This window comes from Mus caroli, unplaced genomic scaffold (genome assembly GCF_978045245.1).
Source record: "Mus caroli unplaced genomic scaffold, Mus_caroli_1 scaffold_3, whole genome shotgun sequence".
Lineage (NCBI taxonomy): Eukaryota > Metazoa > Chordata > Mammalia > Rodentia > Muridae > Mus > Mus caroli.
Window position 1 is genome coordinate 147,424,209 of NW_028227258.1, and position 19,744 is coordinate 147,443,952.

Here is a 19,744-nt window from a genome sequence, read left to right on the forward strand (position 1 = left end):
TTTCTCTGTTTGTAGATCCTTGTGGTTGGACCAAAATTGTTATCCTCATTCTAAATCTATTAAATGTCCAAACTATATAATAATCCAAAATCTACAGAGAATGGTGATAACTCATAGAACTGAGAATAGTTATAATATATAACTATTGAAATTTGTAGATATATCAGTGGTTCCCAACTACAGACTATCAGGGCATGTCAGATCTTATAGTATGGCAGAAGAGAATTAGTTGGAGAATGACTCTAGAGGGTGTCTAACCGCTATTAGAATATTAAAATAGCAATCAGAAGAGTAAGACTATCATTTGTTTTAGGTTGATGATTACGTATACAGGGAAGAATATAATAGGATCCAATCATTAGATCAATTCTAAAGATGACCACAAGAGGGTTAAATCAAGAGAAGGGTTTAGAGCCTGGGCTTCTGGGTACTTTGTCTAAGACTACCTTACTTCGTTCTTTATGCAGATCTAAATTGTCTAAAATTTGAGAATGACACAGTCATAACTTTTATGTGTACAATATCTGGAAGGTTGTAAAATACTTGACATGTTTTGGCTATGGTTTGAGTATGCCTCTGAGTTTTGAGTATTGGGGCACTGTGCTCAGAGTGCTTTGTGAGCTTGTAAATCTTTAGCTTGTGAATCTGTCCTGAGGATCACATCTACAGGAGTTTGTGGTAGTTTTCATGGGAGCCTGAGATAACTCTTTCAAGGGTGCTTTCATGAAAAGAACAAGCATACCTCTTCCGCAATTCCTCTGCCTGAGTGTCTCACCATGTGCTCTCTGAATAATGCAAAAGTTTTTAGCTCTCCTATGACATTTTCCACAAGGATTTTGCCATATTTAGGACACTGAGGATCTGAGGCCATGCCCTAGAACCTTCAAAACTGTGAGCGAGTTTTTATTATAATGTTACCCAGTACTGGACATTCCTTAGTAGTGTTGGGAAAATAATAATATGCCATATAAACATATTCAAATTTGTTGTAAATAACAACCAATGAGGTATATTTTGGGCAATCATTATTCTTTGATCCTTGTTTCATAAAGCAAAATGTCTTGTTTACTTTAGACCCAGGTCAAAGATTCCCATTTTTTCCAGTTATGGGTGGAATAGAAAGAGACAGGGAGGTCTAGTGGGCACAGATGATCTATATGAACATATGAGATTAGGTGAAAAGATGATGGGGCATGCATAGGGAAAGTATGAGAACCTAAGCAAAACCTTCATCTTGGATTTCATTGATATGCAGCCATTCTGCTAGTAATGTGGTGTGGTGTGGTATGGTATGTCTGTGTAATAATCTTATTATTATTAAGTTGTTTTAGCTCCAGACCAAATACTAATCAATATTAAGATTATTAAGAACTTTATAACTTCACACATTTAACAGCTCTGTGCAGTTATATAGGCAGAGGTTCCCTAATTGTCTCTTGATTGGGGTCAATAAAGAGGGCAGAAGCTAATAGCTGGAAAAGGGCAGGATTTCCAGGACAGACAGGAAGAAAAGGGGAATGCAGATCAGGTTGTGGAGTGGAGAGGAAGCACAGACACGTAGGTCTCAGGGACAATAGTTTGTGACCTCTGCTGTGGGTAGAGGCAAAGGATGATGGGACAGAATATTCTTTGTCCTGCTTTTGAGTTATCTGGTCAGAAATGTGATTCATTGACACAAGGATACTACTCAGCTATTAAAAATAATGACTTCATGAAATTCTTAGGTGAATGGATGGAACTAGAAAATATCATCCTGAGTGAGATAACCCAAGCACAAAAGAATACACATGGTATGCACTCACTGAATGGGATATTAGCCTAAAAGCTTGGAATACCCAAGATACAATTCACAGACTACATGAAGCTCAAGAAGAAGGAAGAGCAAAGTGCAGATGCTTCAGTCCTTCTTAGACAGGGGAAACAAAATACTCAAGGGAGGAAATAAGGAGACAAAGTGTGGAGCAGAGACTAAAGGAAAAACCATCCAGAGACTGCCCCACCTAGGGATCCATCCCATATACAGTCACCAAATCAAACACTTTTAAAGATGCCAAGGAGTGCCTGCTGTCTCCTGAGAGGCTCTGCCAAAGACTGACAAATACAAAAGCAGAAGTTTGCAGCTAATCATTGGACTGAGCATGGTGTCCTCAATTGGGGAGTTAGAGAAAGGACTGAAGAAGCTGAAGGGGTTTGCAACCTCATAGGAAGAACAACAATATCAACTAACCAGACCCTCCAAGAGCTCGCAGGCACTAAACCACCAACCAAAGAGTACACTTGGAGGGAGGCAGAAGATGACCTTGTGGGGCATAAATGGGAGGAGAGGCCCCTGATCCTGTGAAGGCTGGATGCCCCAGTGTAGGGGAATACCAAGGCAGGGAGGCAGGAGTGGGTGGGTGGAGGAACACTCTCATAGAAGCAAGGGAGGGGAGATAGTATAGGGGTTTCCAGAGGGGAAACCTGGAAAGGGGATAACATTTGAAATGAAAATAAAGAAAATATCCAAAAAAGAAAGGAAAAGGAAAAAAGAAAACAAAAAAGAAAGCTATGCCTGTATTAATTTGATCACTATAATTTTACAATTAACAGGACAAAAATGCAAAAATAGTAAGGATTCATTTATTTTCAGAATCCTAATGATGCATAGCTGTTTTCTGATAAATATTCAAAGACATTTATTTTTTTTACAAAATCACTGCAGTAGCCAAACAAAATCAGGAGGGCTGCTCCTAATAAAATGGATACACTTGCTCATGGAGAAAGAATCCAGGTAGGTGGACTCAGGAAAGAACCAGAAGGGATTACCTAGGACTTACTAGGGCTATGCAAACCCACAAATTTCAGTATCAAATAAACAACTGTGAATAAGGAAATTTAACCTTTGTACAGCTGAAAATATGTTCATAACAGTATAAAATCTAAAGGTTGACAATGAAAATATAAAAGAATTAACAAGTGAAAAAAACATGAAAGCATATGAATAACTCCTTAGTGTCAGTAAACAAATGAAATTCTGTGGCCTCAATGAGATTACATCCTGCTGAATGAGGTTTAATTCTAGAACTAAATAATATTACAAAAGGGTCTGTTCCCATAGTGTAATAATTCTCCAGGAAGGTCCCTGCAAGGAATAGTAGCTTATAATGAACTTCAGAACCCAGACAATGCTGACTGTTGGCAGTTAGTTAACAGAAGGTTTGAGGTTGCAAGCAAAGAACACAGCCAGTAGTGATAAGAATGTATTTAGTGAAAATGTGACACATTTTCCTTGAGCAAAACAAAGAAGTTTTAATAATAAAAAAAAGACAAGATGAAAAAGAATTGTCTACATACCTCTGGGTGTATTTCCAAAGAGAACAGTTTCAGACATGATCATTAATAAAAGGTAGTATATACTTACATTTAAAAATAAATGTTAAGAATAATGCATTCTTGATGTGCCAAAAAGGAACAAACTTTAAGACCAAATATAAGAAGACAGCCCCTGTAGTCCTTGCATACTGAAGTTCTGAGGCCAGCTGGGATTGTCCAAAAATAATTAAATAGAAATTTTTAGAAAAGCAAACTCAGGTTTTTTTTTTTTGTTTTTTTTTTTGGCATGGATAGCACTGCGGAAACAGTAATAGATCATTCTCAAGAGAAATATATAAGAATTGTATATTAAGAAATGCTATTTTCTTATTGTGAAGGTAAAAGAAAATAATCAAGACAAATTTGCTTTATCATCTACCAGAGAATGGACTCACAGAGCCAGAAATCCAGTCTCTCCTTCAAGGCTGGGGTTTTCAAAGTCCCTAAGAGGCCTCTTTCTCCCAAATTTGATGTTTTTCAGTTTGACAAAGGGCAGAATAGTTGATTGATTGGCACATAACTATTGTCTAAACATGTGCTGATCTGGCATTGAACTTGTTGAGCCAGTCCATCAACAAGGACCTACTGGGAGGAGAAAAGGCCCACAAGGCCATTGTTTCAAGACAACAGTCACTGGGCTCAGAAGAGTAAGAAAGAAGGTGGCCATCTTGAACTTTGTCACATTTATTACTAATCATGGCCCCTTTCCCCATATCTGTCTGCCTATCAAAGAATCTTTCTAACGCATAACCTCTTGGGGTTACAGGTGGTAGGAGAGAAACCACAAAGTAAGTTATATTTATATTAAAAAATCACTGATACAGTGTACATCAATATGCTCACTTATAAAATGTGTGTCTGTGCACAGTTGTAAATTTGAGGCAAAGTGTCTTGCTATTTACTGTGCACATCACACTAGCAGGCCTGGGAGCTTCGGAAATCTCCTGTTTCCACCTCTGATCTTTCAATTAGAGCACTGGAGTTACACAGGAAAGCTAGTGCATCTTGTTAACAAGGGTTCTGGGTAGCAATGCTTAGGCTTTCCCGCTGACATGTCAAGTTCGTTAACCACTAGAACATCCTCCTAGCCTCCAAATCCCACCTACGTATAAATATTACAGGGAAAATGATGACAGTATTGTATGTTCAGTGCAATGTAAATTTGTAATAAGCCTGAGAGAAAGGATAATCCAGGAATCTGGACAAACTTAACAATGTAAGCACCTCTGCACAGTAAAATGTTCACCATTACTTAAGATTGAAGATAATTTTAATAATTCTATTAGTGAATTTTGTTCTTTTGATTTTAAATTAAATACTTTTACTGTTTCAAGTGGAACTAATACTCCCCATCTGTTTTTATGCTCAGAGAGTACAGATTTTGAGATGTGCTACATCTTAAAGCTACTGTACTTTGAATCTATTACAAGAAATATCACTTACATTTTATCAACTGTCTACAGCATCTACTGATATAATCACAATTTTCCCTTTTCTGTCTGTCTGTGTCCCTGATTGTGTTGATATATTTTCAGACTTGAACCCGACATTAATTTCCTTTCTCTGGTTTACTTTGGGTTATTAGACTCCTCTTTTTTCCTATGAAAGTTAGGTCTGAGTTCTTAGTTTTCATTTCCTTCTTTAAAGATAAGAGCATCAGAAGCTATCAATTTTCTTGTCAAGTTTTCAGCATCCTACAGGCTCCTTTTCTTCTTCTTAGAGTGTGACTGTTTATTTCCATCTCCTCTCACGTCCTCCTCACAGACTCAGTGACTATGAGAGCTTAGTGTCAGGAGTACAACCAACAGCCAGTCTGTGTGCAAACACTTATGTGCTGTATTTATACAACATAATTTGATCTTCTTAAAACTATGAGAACTTATCCTTCAAAATATCCCAGAACTATAAAATGTATCAACTCTGATCTTTACAAAATCCCAATGAATGCTTTCAGGCTTCTCTTGGTGTACCCATGTTTGCATGCTGTGTTGGCTCACACAGGCCTCCATTTTGATACTTCTGTCAGGTTATTTGAAATAAATTTCTTTGCTATATTTAGCTGTAATGTTATTCCTCATAATTACTACCCTCTAATACGTTTACTTGGACCCACAGTTAAAAGCATTCATTGCTTTTCCACTTGACAGCATTTGAAATATTTAAACATCCTCTACCATGTTCAAAGTCTATCTTCTCTAGAATAGACAACCTTATTTAATGATCACTGTCACATAGTGTCATGGTTGGAAGATATTGTGTTATTCTAATTTCTCTTAACTATTTATATTTCAGATGCTAAAAGTCTTCTAGAACTGCTCTGACATATACTAAACTTAATTTTTCCAGTGATATATCGAATATTCAAGTGCATTAGAATCATTGTTTAGAAAAATACTATAAATATAAATCAGAATTTTAATATCAATAATCAGGTACTCCATGTTTCTAATACAAACATTTTTTCTACAAAAATTAGATATTATCATAGAAAATTCCATTAAATTGAAACACTGAATTCAAAAACTGTCTGATGGTAGGCTGCCAAGATTCTGCCTTTTCAGAATTTATCATGTAGTGAAGCAGCTTTATAAATAGTCAAATGCAATATCTGCTACTACAGAGTGTGAACAAGAAGCCATGCATTGAGACCTGTATATTAATTGTGAATTCAAGTGAAACAAAGACATGTGTAATACTTTCCTGCAATTTGACATGAGCCTTACTAGAATATTTTGGTGAAAACTTGAGCACTAAGAAAGTTACATGAATTAGATTAAGCTCAAAGAAGAAAGACAAAAACGACTAATGGAATAGAAGGAATGCCATGTGATGGGAAATAGTCAGAAATGAATCTATAGATTAACTCTGGTACAAGAAAAAACACGCAAAGAGCTGACATGACTGGATCAGATATAAATACAGAAAGACAAGAACCTCAGCATAGCACTTTTACTGACATTTCATCTCACTTAATTTTATAAATGAGGAAAATGTAAAGCTTGAGTTACACCCTTAAAAATGGGTACATTTTTGGTGCGCGGGGGAGAGGCTGAGAGTGTGGGGGCAGGGAGCCCAGGGAATCTTCTGGGGTTGTCCCGGTGGTCCCAGGGGAGATGGAGGTGGTGAAGGAGCAGCCGTTCGACCTGGGCCCATGCTACATGCAGCTGCACTGCATTGGCGAGGGAGCATAAGGCATGATCAGCTCAGCTCAGGAAGATCAGCCCCTTCCTGTATCAAATCTACTGTCAGAACACGCAGAGGCTGAGGGAAATCCAGAACTTGCGGAGATTCCACCATGAGAATGTCATAGGCATGCAAGACATCCTCAGAGCACCCACCCTGGAAGCCATGAGGCAAGAAAGTTTACATTGGTCAGGACCTCATAGAGACAGACTTGTACAAGCTGTTTAAGAGACAACAGTTGAGCAATGACCACATCTGCTACTTCCTCTACCAGATCCTAAGGGGCTTCAAGTACATACACTCAACACCAGGACCTGAACCCTCCAATCTGCTAGTCAACACCACGTGAGACCTGTAAGATCTGTGGCCTGGATTGCTGATCAAGAACATGACCATACTGGCTTTCTGACTGAATAGGTGGCTACACGCTGGTTCTGAGCCCCAGAGATCACGCTTACCTCCAAGGGCAACACCAACTCCATTGACATCTGGCTGTATTCTGGCTGAGATGCTCCCCAAACATCCTATCTTCGCCAGCAAGACCTACCTGGAACAGCTCAACCACATTCTAGGTATACCGGGTTCCCCACCCCAGAAGTTCCTTAATTGTTTCATTACCATGGAGGCCTGAAACTATCTACAGTCTTTGCCCTCTTGGGCCAAGATATTCTCCTAATCTGACTCCAAAGCTCTTGACCTGCTCGACAGCCATGTTAAACTTCCACGTGAACAAGCGCATCATGGTAGAGAAAGTACTGGCTCACCCTTACCTGGAACAGTCCTATGACCCGACAGATGAGCCAGTGACTGAGGAGCTATTCACTTTTGACATGAAGCTGGGTGACCTCCCCAAGGAGCAGCTAAAGGACCTGATCTTCCAAGAGACAACCCGCTTCCAGCCAGGGACACCAGAGGGCCCCTACAAGTACGGACATCCTTGTCCTTTTGGACCTGCTCCTGCTCCTACCTGCTCCTTCTCTGAAGATTGTTAGAAAATGACCTTTGCTCAACCTAGACCCTGGCAGCCCAGGTTGGACCAAGGGTGGGCTTGGCCACTTTCTCTCACTTTGCTGGGGTCTCCTGCTCAAGCAGTCTTCTCCCACTCCAATCTTCTGCCCTATCTCCCTATGGCCTGTGTGATGAGGTGGCCCCAGAGCTGATCTCTGCTGCTGTGTCTTTATCTACCCTTGCTAGCCCCGGTTCTGGTAGACCATCTGGAATGGAAGGGGTATGACTTCCCTAGGACCTGTGGTATGGAGGGTGGGGGCACTGAGTACAGCCTCAGGCTCTGCTCTACTCATCTTATAACCCCAACCCATTTTCCCTGACAGAACATTCCTAAGTCTCAAGGGCTAGTTTCCCTGAGGAGCCCAGGCCTCACCCTCTCCCTCTCAAGCTGCCACATGTAACACCCTTGATATTTCTATGTGGCAGTGATTGGATGTTGAGGTGGGACTCATGGAGTGTAGGTGCCCCTCCTGACCTCCCCATGCCTGTATCTAATATATAAATATAGAGATGTGTATATGGAAAAATGGGTGCATTTTCAGCAGCAAGAAGACATGGGTTATTTTGGGAGATGGAGGGCATAACAGAAAACTCATTATTGACCACAAGTGGAGTTAATACTGCTATAGATAAGAGCTAATATCAAGCAGAATCTGAGAGAATTTTTGTCCCACAGTAGTGCCAGGACAAAAGCAGTGCTTAGAATTGCTGATAAGCTGAGCCCCTCAGTGAAACAGAGGACAACTGGAGGAAAAGCCTCATGAGGGAGAGTCCCTGAACCCTGAAGTATCTATACCTTTTCTTACAGACTCTGGGTAGGAACTGAAACACTTTGCTATTGGTGCTGTAACTGTAATGTTTCACAACAAAAAAAATGATGGTCGGAGTAAGAGGAGGTTCTTAGGATCCAGACAAGCAAGCCCTGTGGAGATTACAGATCTCTAGATGGGGCCTGCAGCAGTTATAAATTGGTTTCTCTTGTCTTACATTGATATTTTTCTGACCATGGTATATTTCATGCTGTTTCTCTTCATTCTAACAGCAGTAAGAAAATATAATAATAAAGATGCTAATGTATATGTTAAACCACACTCAGATATTTATAAATGAGCTGAAGTGGTTAGCAGCCCCATAAGATCAGCAACAATATCAACTCACCAGACACCCCTGAGCTGGAAAGACCCCAGGTTTTTCGAATGTTTGATACCCCAATGTAGGGGAATTCCAGGCAGGGGTATCAGGAGTAGGTAGGTGGGTGGGGAACACCTTTGTAGAAACAGTGGGAAGGGAAATTAGATAGAATACAGATTTTGAATGATTCAGAAGTAATTTTAGAGACCCATAGTACACAGATGACTGATTGCTTGCAAAAGGAAATCTACAAATAAAACATATGCAGAAGCTTTCAATAAAGTCAGATTTTCTCCTTTATGACAATGTCATGTTCTTTGCATGGATATGCTTTGAAAAAAATGTCTGTGAAACAGGGTCTGGGCCTTATATGGTTTATCTAGGTTTTAATTCCTTCCCTATAAGGGAATAGTGCAAGGGTCTGTGATTCATGAAGAATGATATCCCTGATTCAAATGATGTTCGTCATGAAATTCTTGGTTTGGATAAAGGTAAATAAAGCCATGGAGCATGTACTGATGCTCAATATACAGACAAAGAAAGTCCGTAAATGCCAAGTTTTCCTTTAAAATCTGCCTGTGGACACATCTGCCCACTAGTCAGAAAACTCTTTTAATTGGGAGCAATGCTTCTTCGTCATCAGTTTTTTTCTATTTAGTCTCAGAAAGCTTCTCATATCTTTCTAGCATGATCTCTCTGTCTTATCCTAACCTGGACTGTGTACAATGTGCAAATGAGGAAGGGCTCTTTGTTTAGCTAGATTTCTTTCATATTTAAAGACATAAATGATCTCTACTTGTGATGGTTTAATATATGCTTGGGCCAAGGAGTGGCACTACCTGGAGGTATGGCCTGTTGGAGTAGGTGTGTCACTGTGTGTGTGGGCTTTAATACCCTAGTCCTAGCTGCCTGGAAGTGAGTATTCTGCTTGCAGTCTTCAGATGAAGAAGTAGAATTCTTGAGCTTCTCCTGAACCATGCAAACCATGTTCCTGACTTGATGATAATGGACTAAATTTCTGAACCTGTAAGCCAGCCTTTCTTCAATGTTCTTTATAAGAGTTGTCTTTGTCATGGTGTCTGTTCATAGCAGCAAAACCCCAGGTAGGACACTACCACATTCACAATGCTTAGGCTATTGAGGCAATGGACACACACTTGCCCAAAAAATCAATAGGGGTGATAAAGTGAAACTAGCATCAAGTTTAATGATTCTGCCTTTATGTAAGTACTATAATAAATAAAAAATAAACTTAACAATAATAGATACAGATTGAAAATGTTGCATCTGTGCAGCCTTTCTCTTCTACATGTGTTTTCCCAGAACCAAGCCTCCAGTCTCTTCCCTAGCACTGTAACAGAATACCAGATGTAACAGAATGGAAAGAGAATATTTCCCATGTCTCCTGGAGATCCTACAGACCACCCTTTTTACTCTCTCTTCCCTGACACAGTTGTATACCATCTCCCAACTCCAATAAGCATCTCCTCTAAACAGGGTATACCTTCTGGAAGACCACATAGGCCACCTTCAAACCTTCTTCTCTCCACTTCTCAACCTTCCTGTGCTGTAATACAGCTCCTCATGTTGTCCCTCAGCCATCGAATTATTTTTGTTGTTACTTCATAACTGTAATTTTAACTACAGTAATTTTAACTGTAATTCATAACTACTGTTATGAATCATAATATAAATATTTGATATGCAGGCTATCTGATATGTGACTCATGTAAAAGGATTGTTTGACTTCCAAAAGGGCTGCTACCTACAAGTTGAGAACTACTGCCTTAAAAAAAAAATTAAAGGAAACATAATGTAAATAAGTAAATAAAACTGTTCAAAAGTTGAAATTGGAAATATGCAAATGAAAACAGGATCTTTCCTTCTGTTATATGTAAGAAGCTTATCTCAACACCAAAAATAGATATTACCTTGGGGTAAAGGATTTGAAAAAAGTATCCTAAGCAAATGGACCAAACAAATGAATATCTAACAAAATAGACTTCAAATTAAAACTAATCAAAAGAGATGAGTAAGACACTACATAGACATCAAAGGAAAAATCCACCAAAATGACACTTCAATTCTTAACCTCTATGCCTTAAACACAATGGCACCAACATTTGTTAAAAACAGCAAACAAACAAAGAGAAAACACTAATATAGCATAAATTGCATATTGACCCTCACACTGATAGAAGGATACTTCAAAACCAGACTCTCACTAGTGGAGACAAAAATTAAATAGAGACATGCTACAACTGAGACATTATAAATCAAATGGACCTAACAGATATTTACAGAGCAATTCAACCAAATACCAAAAGATTATGCCTTCTATTCTGTACCTCATGGCACTGTTTCTAAAACAGACCACCACATAGTTGGACACAAATACATTTCAGCAAATACAAGAAAGTTGAAATACCTTCCTACATCCTATACCACCACAGATAAAACTGAATATCAACAACAGAAAAACAAAACAAAACAAAATAACAACAACAATAAAACCCCAAGAAGGCTCACAAACTCATGGAAACTGAACAAATCTCTGCCTAGTAAGAAATAATTAAGACAGAAGTTAAGAGAGAAATTAAAGATGTTCTATATTTCACTAAAAATGAATATATAGCACATCCACACTTATGAGACATGATAAAAGTGGTGTTACAAGGAAAGTACATAGCACTACATGCTTACATGAAAAAAATTGAAGAGACCTCATGCTAGCAACAAAATAGCACACCCGAAAGCACTAGAACAATGAAAATAAATCATACCCAAGAAGAGTAGACTGTAAAAAGTAATCAAACTGAGGACTAAAATAAAACAAAAACAAAAACAAAAAAGCAAGCAAGCAAGCAAACAAACCAACCCCAAAAGACAAAAAGAACAGAGTGGTCCATTTAGAAAATCAACCACATAGACAATCCTTTATCCAAACTAACTAAAATACACACAAAGTAGATACCCAAATCAACAAAACTGGAAATGAAAGGGAAAGAAAATAATAGACAGCAAGGAAATCTACAGAGCCATAAGGACATTTAAAAATCTGCCCTCAGAAAATTGTAAAGTTTAAAAGAAATGTATAACTTTCTCAATATGTGACCTTTGTTAAAGTTAAATCAAAATCAGATAAACAATTTAAAAAGAATTAAAACTCAGAGTTTTAATGACTGCTTTTATTTCACTCATTCAACAACAACAAAAAGCCCAGGACCAGGTGGTTTTAGCATAGAATTATATCAGATTATCAAAAAAAGTTAATTTGAACATTCCTGAATTTATCGCACAAAATAAAAACAGAAGAAACATTTTACAATGCATTTTGTGAGACCACAATCACCCTGTTATAAAACAACATAAAGACTCAACACAAAAGAAATTACAGATAAGTTTTCATTACAAAGATCTATGTAAATATATTCCAGGGTATAATTGCAAACTGAATCTAAGAACCCATAAAAAGACCATTCACCATGACCAGGTGGGCTCTAGCCAAGAAATGCAGGGGTGGTTTAATATATGAAAGTCAGTAAATGTAATCCACCATATAAACAACCTGAAAGTAAATGTAACACTATTTGATTTTCTAATTTGATATTAAAATTTCTGTGGCAAAATCCAATACCCTTTCATGAAAAAAAAAAAGTCTTAGAAAGATTAAATTTGCCAGGGAATAACCTAAACATAACAAAGTCAAGTTACAGCAATACTATAGCCAACATCAAATTAGATGGAGGGTAACTCAAAGCAATTTAATAAAATCAGGTAAGGTGACAGTAAAATAAACCAGGCAAGATTGGCCACTCTCTCCATATCTATTTAATATAGGACTTGAAGTTTTAATTAGAATAACAAGACAATTGAACGTGATCAAGATATACAAATTGGAAAGGAAGAAGTCAAAGTCTCATTACTTGCAGATGATATGATAATATAATCAGTAATCCTAAAAGTTTGATGAGGAAATTCCTAAAGCTGATAAATACTTTCAGTGATGTGATTGATACAAGACTGACTCAGCAAAGTCAGTAGCCCTCCTACAAACAAACAGCAAATGGAATGAGAACGAAATCAGGGAAGGAAACAACAGCTTTCACATTAGCCACAAATAAAATAAACTATCCCGGGGTAACTCCAAGCAAGTCAAAGACTTATATGATAAGAACTTCAAGCCTTTGAAGAAAGATCATGAAGAAGATATCTCTAATATCTTTCCACCTTCTGAATTCAAGTAAATTCATATTAATCATCCTGTACAAGACTCAAGTCCATGTGGATCAAAGACATTAACATAAAGTCAAATACACTGAACTTGATAGAGAAGAAAGTAGGAAATAGCCTTGAACACATTGGCACAGGAGTTGACTTTCTGAAAACCCATAGTGTGGGAACTAAAATGAACAATTAATAAATGGGACATAATTAAACCGAAAAGCTTCTTTAAAGCCACTCTCAGAGTTGCAGCCTCCAGAATTGGGTTTTTTTTCCCAACTCCACATCCAACAGAGGACTAATATCCAAAATATATAAATAACTTGAGAAACTAGATATAAAAACCCAAATAATTCCATTAAAATGGGGAACATATCTAAGTAGAGAGTTCTCAAGTGGCTGAGAAACACTTAAATGTTCAACATTTTAGCCATAAGAGAAATGGAAATCAAAACTATTTTGAGATTCCATCTTACACTTGTCAGAGTGTATAAGATCAATAACACAAATGACAGCTCATGCTTATAAGGATGTGAAGAAAGAGGAACATTCTTCCATTGGAAGTGGGATTCCAAACTTTGTACAGCCACTATGGAAATCAACATGGCACTTCCTCAGAGAGTTGGTAATAATTGATCTCTTGAGCATATACACAAATAACCTTTGATTGAACTCAAGGACACTTTTCAACCATATTCATTGCAGCTTCATTTATAATAGCCAGGAACTAGAAACAAACTAGATGTCCACCAATAGAATGGATAAAGGAATTGTAATATATTCATAGACTGGAATATTACTTAGCTGTTATTAAAAAATAGCACCATGAAATTTGCAGGTAAATGGATGGAACTAGAAACAAATCATCTTGAATAAGATAACTCATGAATATGGTGTGTATTAGCTTAAAAGTTGACTTTAGCCATTAAGTAAATGAAAACTAAACTATAATGCATAGATCCATAGGTCTAATACCTAAGATCAAGAGATCTTAGGTAAAGAGAATAAGTCTGAGGAGGACATAGGGATCTCTCTTTGAGGGATGGGTGGGGATAGGTGCAGGAGGTCTGTTGGCAGAGAGGTGAGGCGGAGGGACATAGTGTGGGCAGCAGTGGCTACAATTGGTGGGGACATTTCCAGGGAGGTATGGAAAACCAGTGCAGTGGAAACTTCCTGGAATCTATGAAGGCGACTCAATGAGGAGCCCTAGTAATGGGGACAAGGAGTCTCAACTGGCCATTTCTTGTAGCCAGGCAACGCTTCCAGTGGAAGGACTGTGACACATTAAATTGTGTTGTAGTCCAAGGGGTCTCATGAAAAATCCGTAAACAACCTGGGCTGATGCTAAGACAAATGATTCCTCTCTGAAAACTGACCGCAGAAGCCCCATTGCCACGGACAACAACCATACAAATCACTGGGCTCAGACAAGTCAAGCTGGCACCTGCATAGATCCTTCCCCCGAACATTCTAGTCTCGTTGGTGCAGGAAGGTACTCAGCTGGTTACTGGAATAGAAACATGGACACCAACCCAGATACAAAACATTTCTATCCTGCCTGCAAAACATGGTCAGGCAATGGCGGCAAGGAACTTGGTAGAATAGCAAAGCAATGTCTGATTTGACTCTTGGAGAAGGAGGCCATACCCGACCCTTCTAGAGTGACTAAGAACACGAGACTAGATAGCTCAGAGACCGAGTGTAAAACCAAATACTACTAGTTTATAAGTAAGAAAGAGAGAGACACACACAGAGACACAGAGACAGAGAGACAAAGAGAGACAGAAACAGAGATAGAAAGACAGAGACAGAGAGAGATGGAGACAAAGAGACAGAGAGAGACAGAGACAAAGAGACAGAGAGAAACAGGGACAGAGAGACAGAGGCAAAGAGACAGAGAGAGGCAGAGACAGAGAGAGGAGGTAGAGGAGAAGAAAAGACAAAAATGGTACAATCTATCACATTTAGGGGGGCTTAGTCTTGTAGGCCAGTTTTCAAAATGAATATGAATCTGTTGTTCTTTTATCTGCAGTACATATCCGTTATTCGCCTGCATACACATTAGCTTGAAATGTATAAGATCTATTTTTTGGATACACTTAAGTTCTTTCCTGTGTCCGTGTTCTTTATACATTTTGCCTTTAAGAATCAGGGGTTAGAGGCAGGTTTACTTTCTGATTTGCTTAGTTAAACTTTGGAGGACATCCTATTTGCATTTTTACTACTCATGGGAGACAATTCTACAGCAGCAGTATAAAGGAACACAGCAGAATGAAGATGAGCTTCCAGGAGTTGCTGTTTAATCTCTAGTTTCCCCTACAGTGCCTTCAAGAGGATGTCCTTGGGAATGCTATAATAAAAACTGTTTGCTTCTATGTTTATGTAATTATCCCTAAGTCACAGAGGGAGCGCATCCAGTGTAGTAGTCGGAACATAATCCAATCACAGCTGACAGTAAAATATGCCTAAAACGATCAAAATAATATGGGCTAATTGAGGACAGTTTCTCTTTATTTTCCTCTTAGAAAGTATTTATTAACATTGGTGAAAGCTAAATGTACTAAAGAAAAAAATTCAAAATAAAATAAAGCCTGATAGATTTGCAAATCAGTGAAGCCAAAAGAAAAGAAAATTTAATTTGTTATAGCAATTTACGTCTGATTTATGTGAAGAACATAAAGACAGGAAGAAAATCAATAATTGTGCTCTAGGTCACTGCCATATGCGTGAATCAGTGACTCATCATGTGCTAAGATGGTCTTAAAAAGATGACACCTATCCCAGACAGAGAAAAGGGAGTTAGGGTTATCTACGTAAGGAAGAACAGCTTATGTGGTGAATTAAATTATAATTAATAGACAAAATATTAAAAAAAAAACAAATCCAATACCCTTTTATCCTGCATGCCATACAGTGGTAGGGTACTAAACAGTGTACAACAGTCTGGAAAGAGGAAAGACCAGCTCTACATGGACTTCCTATCTAACAGGCTATGCTGCAGTGGGTCTTCTAATGGAGAGTTTGTGGGTTTTATCTCCAGTCAGCGGCATTAGGAAGCTTTTGTAGGAGTTGTAGGGTTAGAATTGAGTAGTTATGGATCCTCACCAGGATAAGTGCAGAACAACATTCTGGGAAAGGCAGACCTCCACTAATTCACTTTTGATGTTGTTTGCTTAAATGTAATGGTGCAGTTTTGGTATTCCCACATGATATCAACCAATGGAGACTATTCTCAAGAAGAGAGCTGCAATATTACCTGAGACCCTTTCTGATTTGTATTTTCTAAAAGGAAAGTTTTTGCAGGCTTACTTCACCAGAGAAGTAACCTGTTTGGCTTTCCTTTTTTTTTTTTTATGTTTGTGAGGTAATGAACCCCAGTGTTTGTAACACTGATTATGCTTGAAAACCTTTATAAATCTCACTTTTCAAAGTTCTCATCTTTTTTTCAGTGCTGAGAGGTTTTACTTCTACAAAGGTTTCACCAAATGATCCTCCAAGTTCCACTGCTTTTCCAAAATAAACAAGCAACTCCCCAGCAGGCAGGTTATCCTAATTCTTTCCAGGGTTTCCCTCTCCCATACACTGTTCTCTCTCATGGAACCAACCTTGAGCTGACTGTGGAACTTCTTTCAACCTTCTCTTGTTATCTAGGAAACGAATATGAAAGTTGCCTGTAGGGCTCTTGTAAGAGTAAGTGAATTAGGTCTCGACTTGTGTCACTATCTTAATCTATGAAGCTTTTCCTTTAGTTAAGAACTGGCTCAAATATCCGAAACTTTGCTCCGGAGTTGGGTTATTTTGCTTCATCTGTGGCCTTGCATTCACAATGCCCTACTGCATGTCTCAGGTTAGTGCACCTAATGTACTGCTCTGTTACAGTCTGAAAGGCTACAGAACTCTCTGCTCCTTTTTTCTGGGAGAATTCCAGCAATCCTGCCTCATGTTTCAACACTTTAAAAACTGGAAATACCTGGCCCTTTAATAATTTGTTAGTATTTTAGTTTTGAAAGACCTTTTTCATTGATACTTCCTTTAAAACGTATTTGATGAATACAGGTACTTTTTCTAAATGTATGTCTGTGCATTATGTGCATGTCTGGTTCCTATGGGTGCTATGAATTGAACTCGAGTTCTCTGGGGAAGGAGTCAATGACAGTAATTGCTGAGCTTTTCTTCTGCAGCCTACAGTTGTTATTTCAATGAATAAATGGCTGGATGGGAAAGAAAATATGATTTCTAAGGATTCTTTTTTTTTTAACATACTCATAGTTTATAAAAGAAGTCGATGAACTTATGAAATTTGTACAGAAAACAAATCTGGAGCAAAGATAAAATTGAAAAATCATAAATCGTTGCTGACTCTGACTAGTACTGTCTGAAATACAAAGCTGTGAAGAGACTAAAGCTCTTTTGAATTAACTTAGTTGGCAACTACTAAACTGAAGAAAAATTTAACAAGACAAAATCAAAATACGTCTCAGAACACACTTGCTTGCTGAATGCATCCTTGTGAAATAAGAAATAAAGATTTTTAGCATTCTAAGGTTCCTTAAAAGATACAACACTCTGTAAAAAACTGAAATTTCTGGAAATGCAATAATGCTTTGTGGACTGCTTCACTTGCAAAAATAGAAAATTAGAGGTACTATCAGCTCCTAACTTCTCATGTGAATGGTATTTGGAGGTGGTGGTATGGGAGGAATAAGAGTCTGATAAAGCTATGTCAGTGAGACCATACAGTGAACTTTATAAAAAAAGGAGAAATCTAAACCACCTAGCTATTTTGTGCTCTGAAAAGCATCTAATACATTCCACGTAGATGTTAGCACCATGAACTAGGACTTTCTAGCTTCCAGAACTATATAACTAATCCAAACAAAACTTTTACCTTTATAAGCAACACAGCTTGCATATTTTGTTATAGCAACAAAATGGACTGAACAATGAAAATAGCAAAAATAATAACAATGATTAGAATTTTCTTGTTCACTTTGCACCAGTGGTTTTATAGACTATATATGATCCGTTTATTTCCTATCTAGAGGACTGTGAAAGGACAGGGATATAGCTCAGGGTCAGAGCACTAACCTAGCATGAAGGAATATCTTAGCCTAAGCACTAATTCTCCCATGTCTCATTCATTCATTCATTCATTCATTCTCTCTCTCTCTCTCTCTCTCACACACACACACACACACACAGAGAGAGAGAAACACACAATAAGACACACACACAGATTAACAAATATATGCACAGACATACACACAGACAGACATACACACAGGGAGATATGCAAAAAACAAACCTTATAATATAATTATAATATAGCTTTTTTATTCTAATTTACTACTACTACTACTACTAATCCCATTGCTAAAAGGAGTTAAATAATGTGCTCAAGGATAGCACATTTTCTTTTCTCCATGTAGGTTATCAAATAAAATTCAGAAAGTCAGTTGAATTTGAGGCTATTATAAATAAGAAACAAATGCTATCATATAAGTATGTTCCATGGGATAAATAAAATATGATTCTGTCAGAAACCTCTTCATTACTATTCTGAAATGCAAATTAACTATGTGGTCTGTATGTAATTGCTGCATCTGAAGACCCCGTGTCTCCACCAGTCCACAAATATCTGCCCAGACCACCAGGGAACTGTACATGCTAATTTCATCTACAGAAGCAGTTTCCAATTTATTCTCTTGAAAACTGCACAGCACCAAGATCTTCCTGCATCTGCCTTTGTTCCTGCTTCCCACAGTCTGAGGTGCTAAGTGGGGCAAGGCTGATAGCCCTGTGCCTGGAGGTCACACGACTGATGGAGATCACATGGCTGATGGTGGCTGAGGGGAGAGGATGAGGTACCAGCCAGAGAAGTGATTCCATCAGGTCATATGTGGCTTTGTGATATCAGTAAGTACTTGCTTTTAGGCAGGAGGTTATTGGTGATGTTTAAGTGGATCCATCTGGCCTGCCTTCAGCTTTCCAAACCCAAAGGCAGATTCTCAGAGAACAACCTGAAGGAAGCATAAGTACTACCATGAATAGGAGAACAGGCTGGACCCTGGGGCAGTAACTCAGCTTACTGTTCTTGATTGTGATGTTTATATTCAGGCATCGAATCTGTGGTCTGAATATGTTTCCAACATGAACTTAAGGCAGGGCTATTACTCTCCTAGGTTTAGTATAGAATGAGGTTTGGCTCCTTTGATACAGTGAGTCTGAAAGGGGTCCGACACCATCTGGCTTTTTTTTTTTTGGATGCTACTTATTTATTTATTTATTTATTTATTTATTTATTTATTTATTTTATTTTATTTTTGGTGGAGGTGGGTACTATGTTAGCTGAGAGCAACATCCTTCACAGAAAGCCGGGCTGGGAGGAAAGCAGGTAGTGGGAAGATAAGAGAAGCATTTAATCATACTTGATTCTGACTGAGTCGGTTCTCAACCCCCAGAAATGTCTAGAGGAGACTCTGAGGGGGGAAGGCACTGCGGCTGTGAAAAGGCTTGATATACAGCCACTCCTTCTACTATTAAAGCGCTGTGAGTAAAGTTACTATGCCAAGTTCAGTCGGACTTGGTAACATTGAGGTTACCAAAATTGAAAGAAGAGAAAGAAGATAATAAAATGACAACATAAAAAAGACACAAACACTTACCACAAAGACTTAACTAATTTCTAATTGCATCTTTGTAGCAGCGTCTCAAGACATTTCATTGCTTCCTCACAGCAAGCCTTGATCACACATGTAGTTCTTAACTCTGCTTTACAGACAAAAGCACTGAGAGGTCTCAGATACTCAGCTTCTAGAGTCACCGGGTTTTGAACTTATTTGGCCAA

At 38.2% G+C, this 19,744-nt stretch overlaps 1 protein-coding gene and 1 pseudogene across 6 annotated transcripts in view; one reads left to right on the forward strand and one right to left on the reverse strand.

The window, feature by feature from the left end:
• Nucleotides 1-19,744, reverse strand: part of Ralyl (RALY RNA binding protein like) — a 688,169-nt gene that overhangs the window by 11,111 nt on the left and 657,314 nt on the right. The window lies entirely within an intron of this gene.
• LOC110290957 (mitogen-activated protein kinase 3-like) lies at nucleotides 2,738-7,526 on the forward strand (annotated as a pseudogene).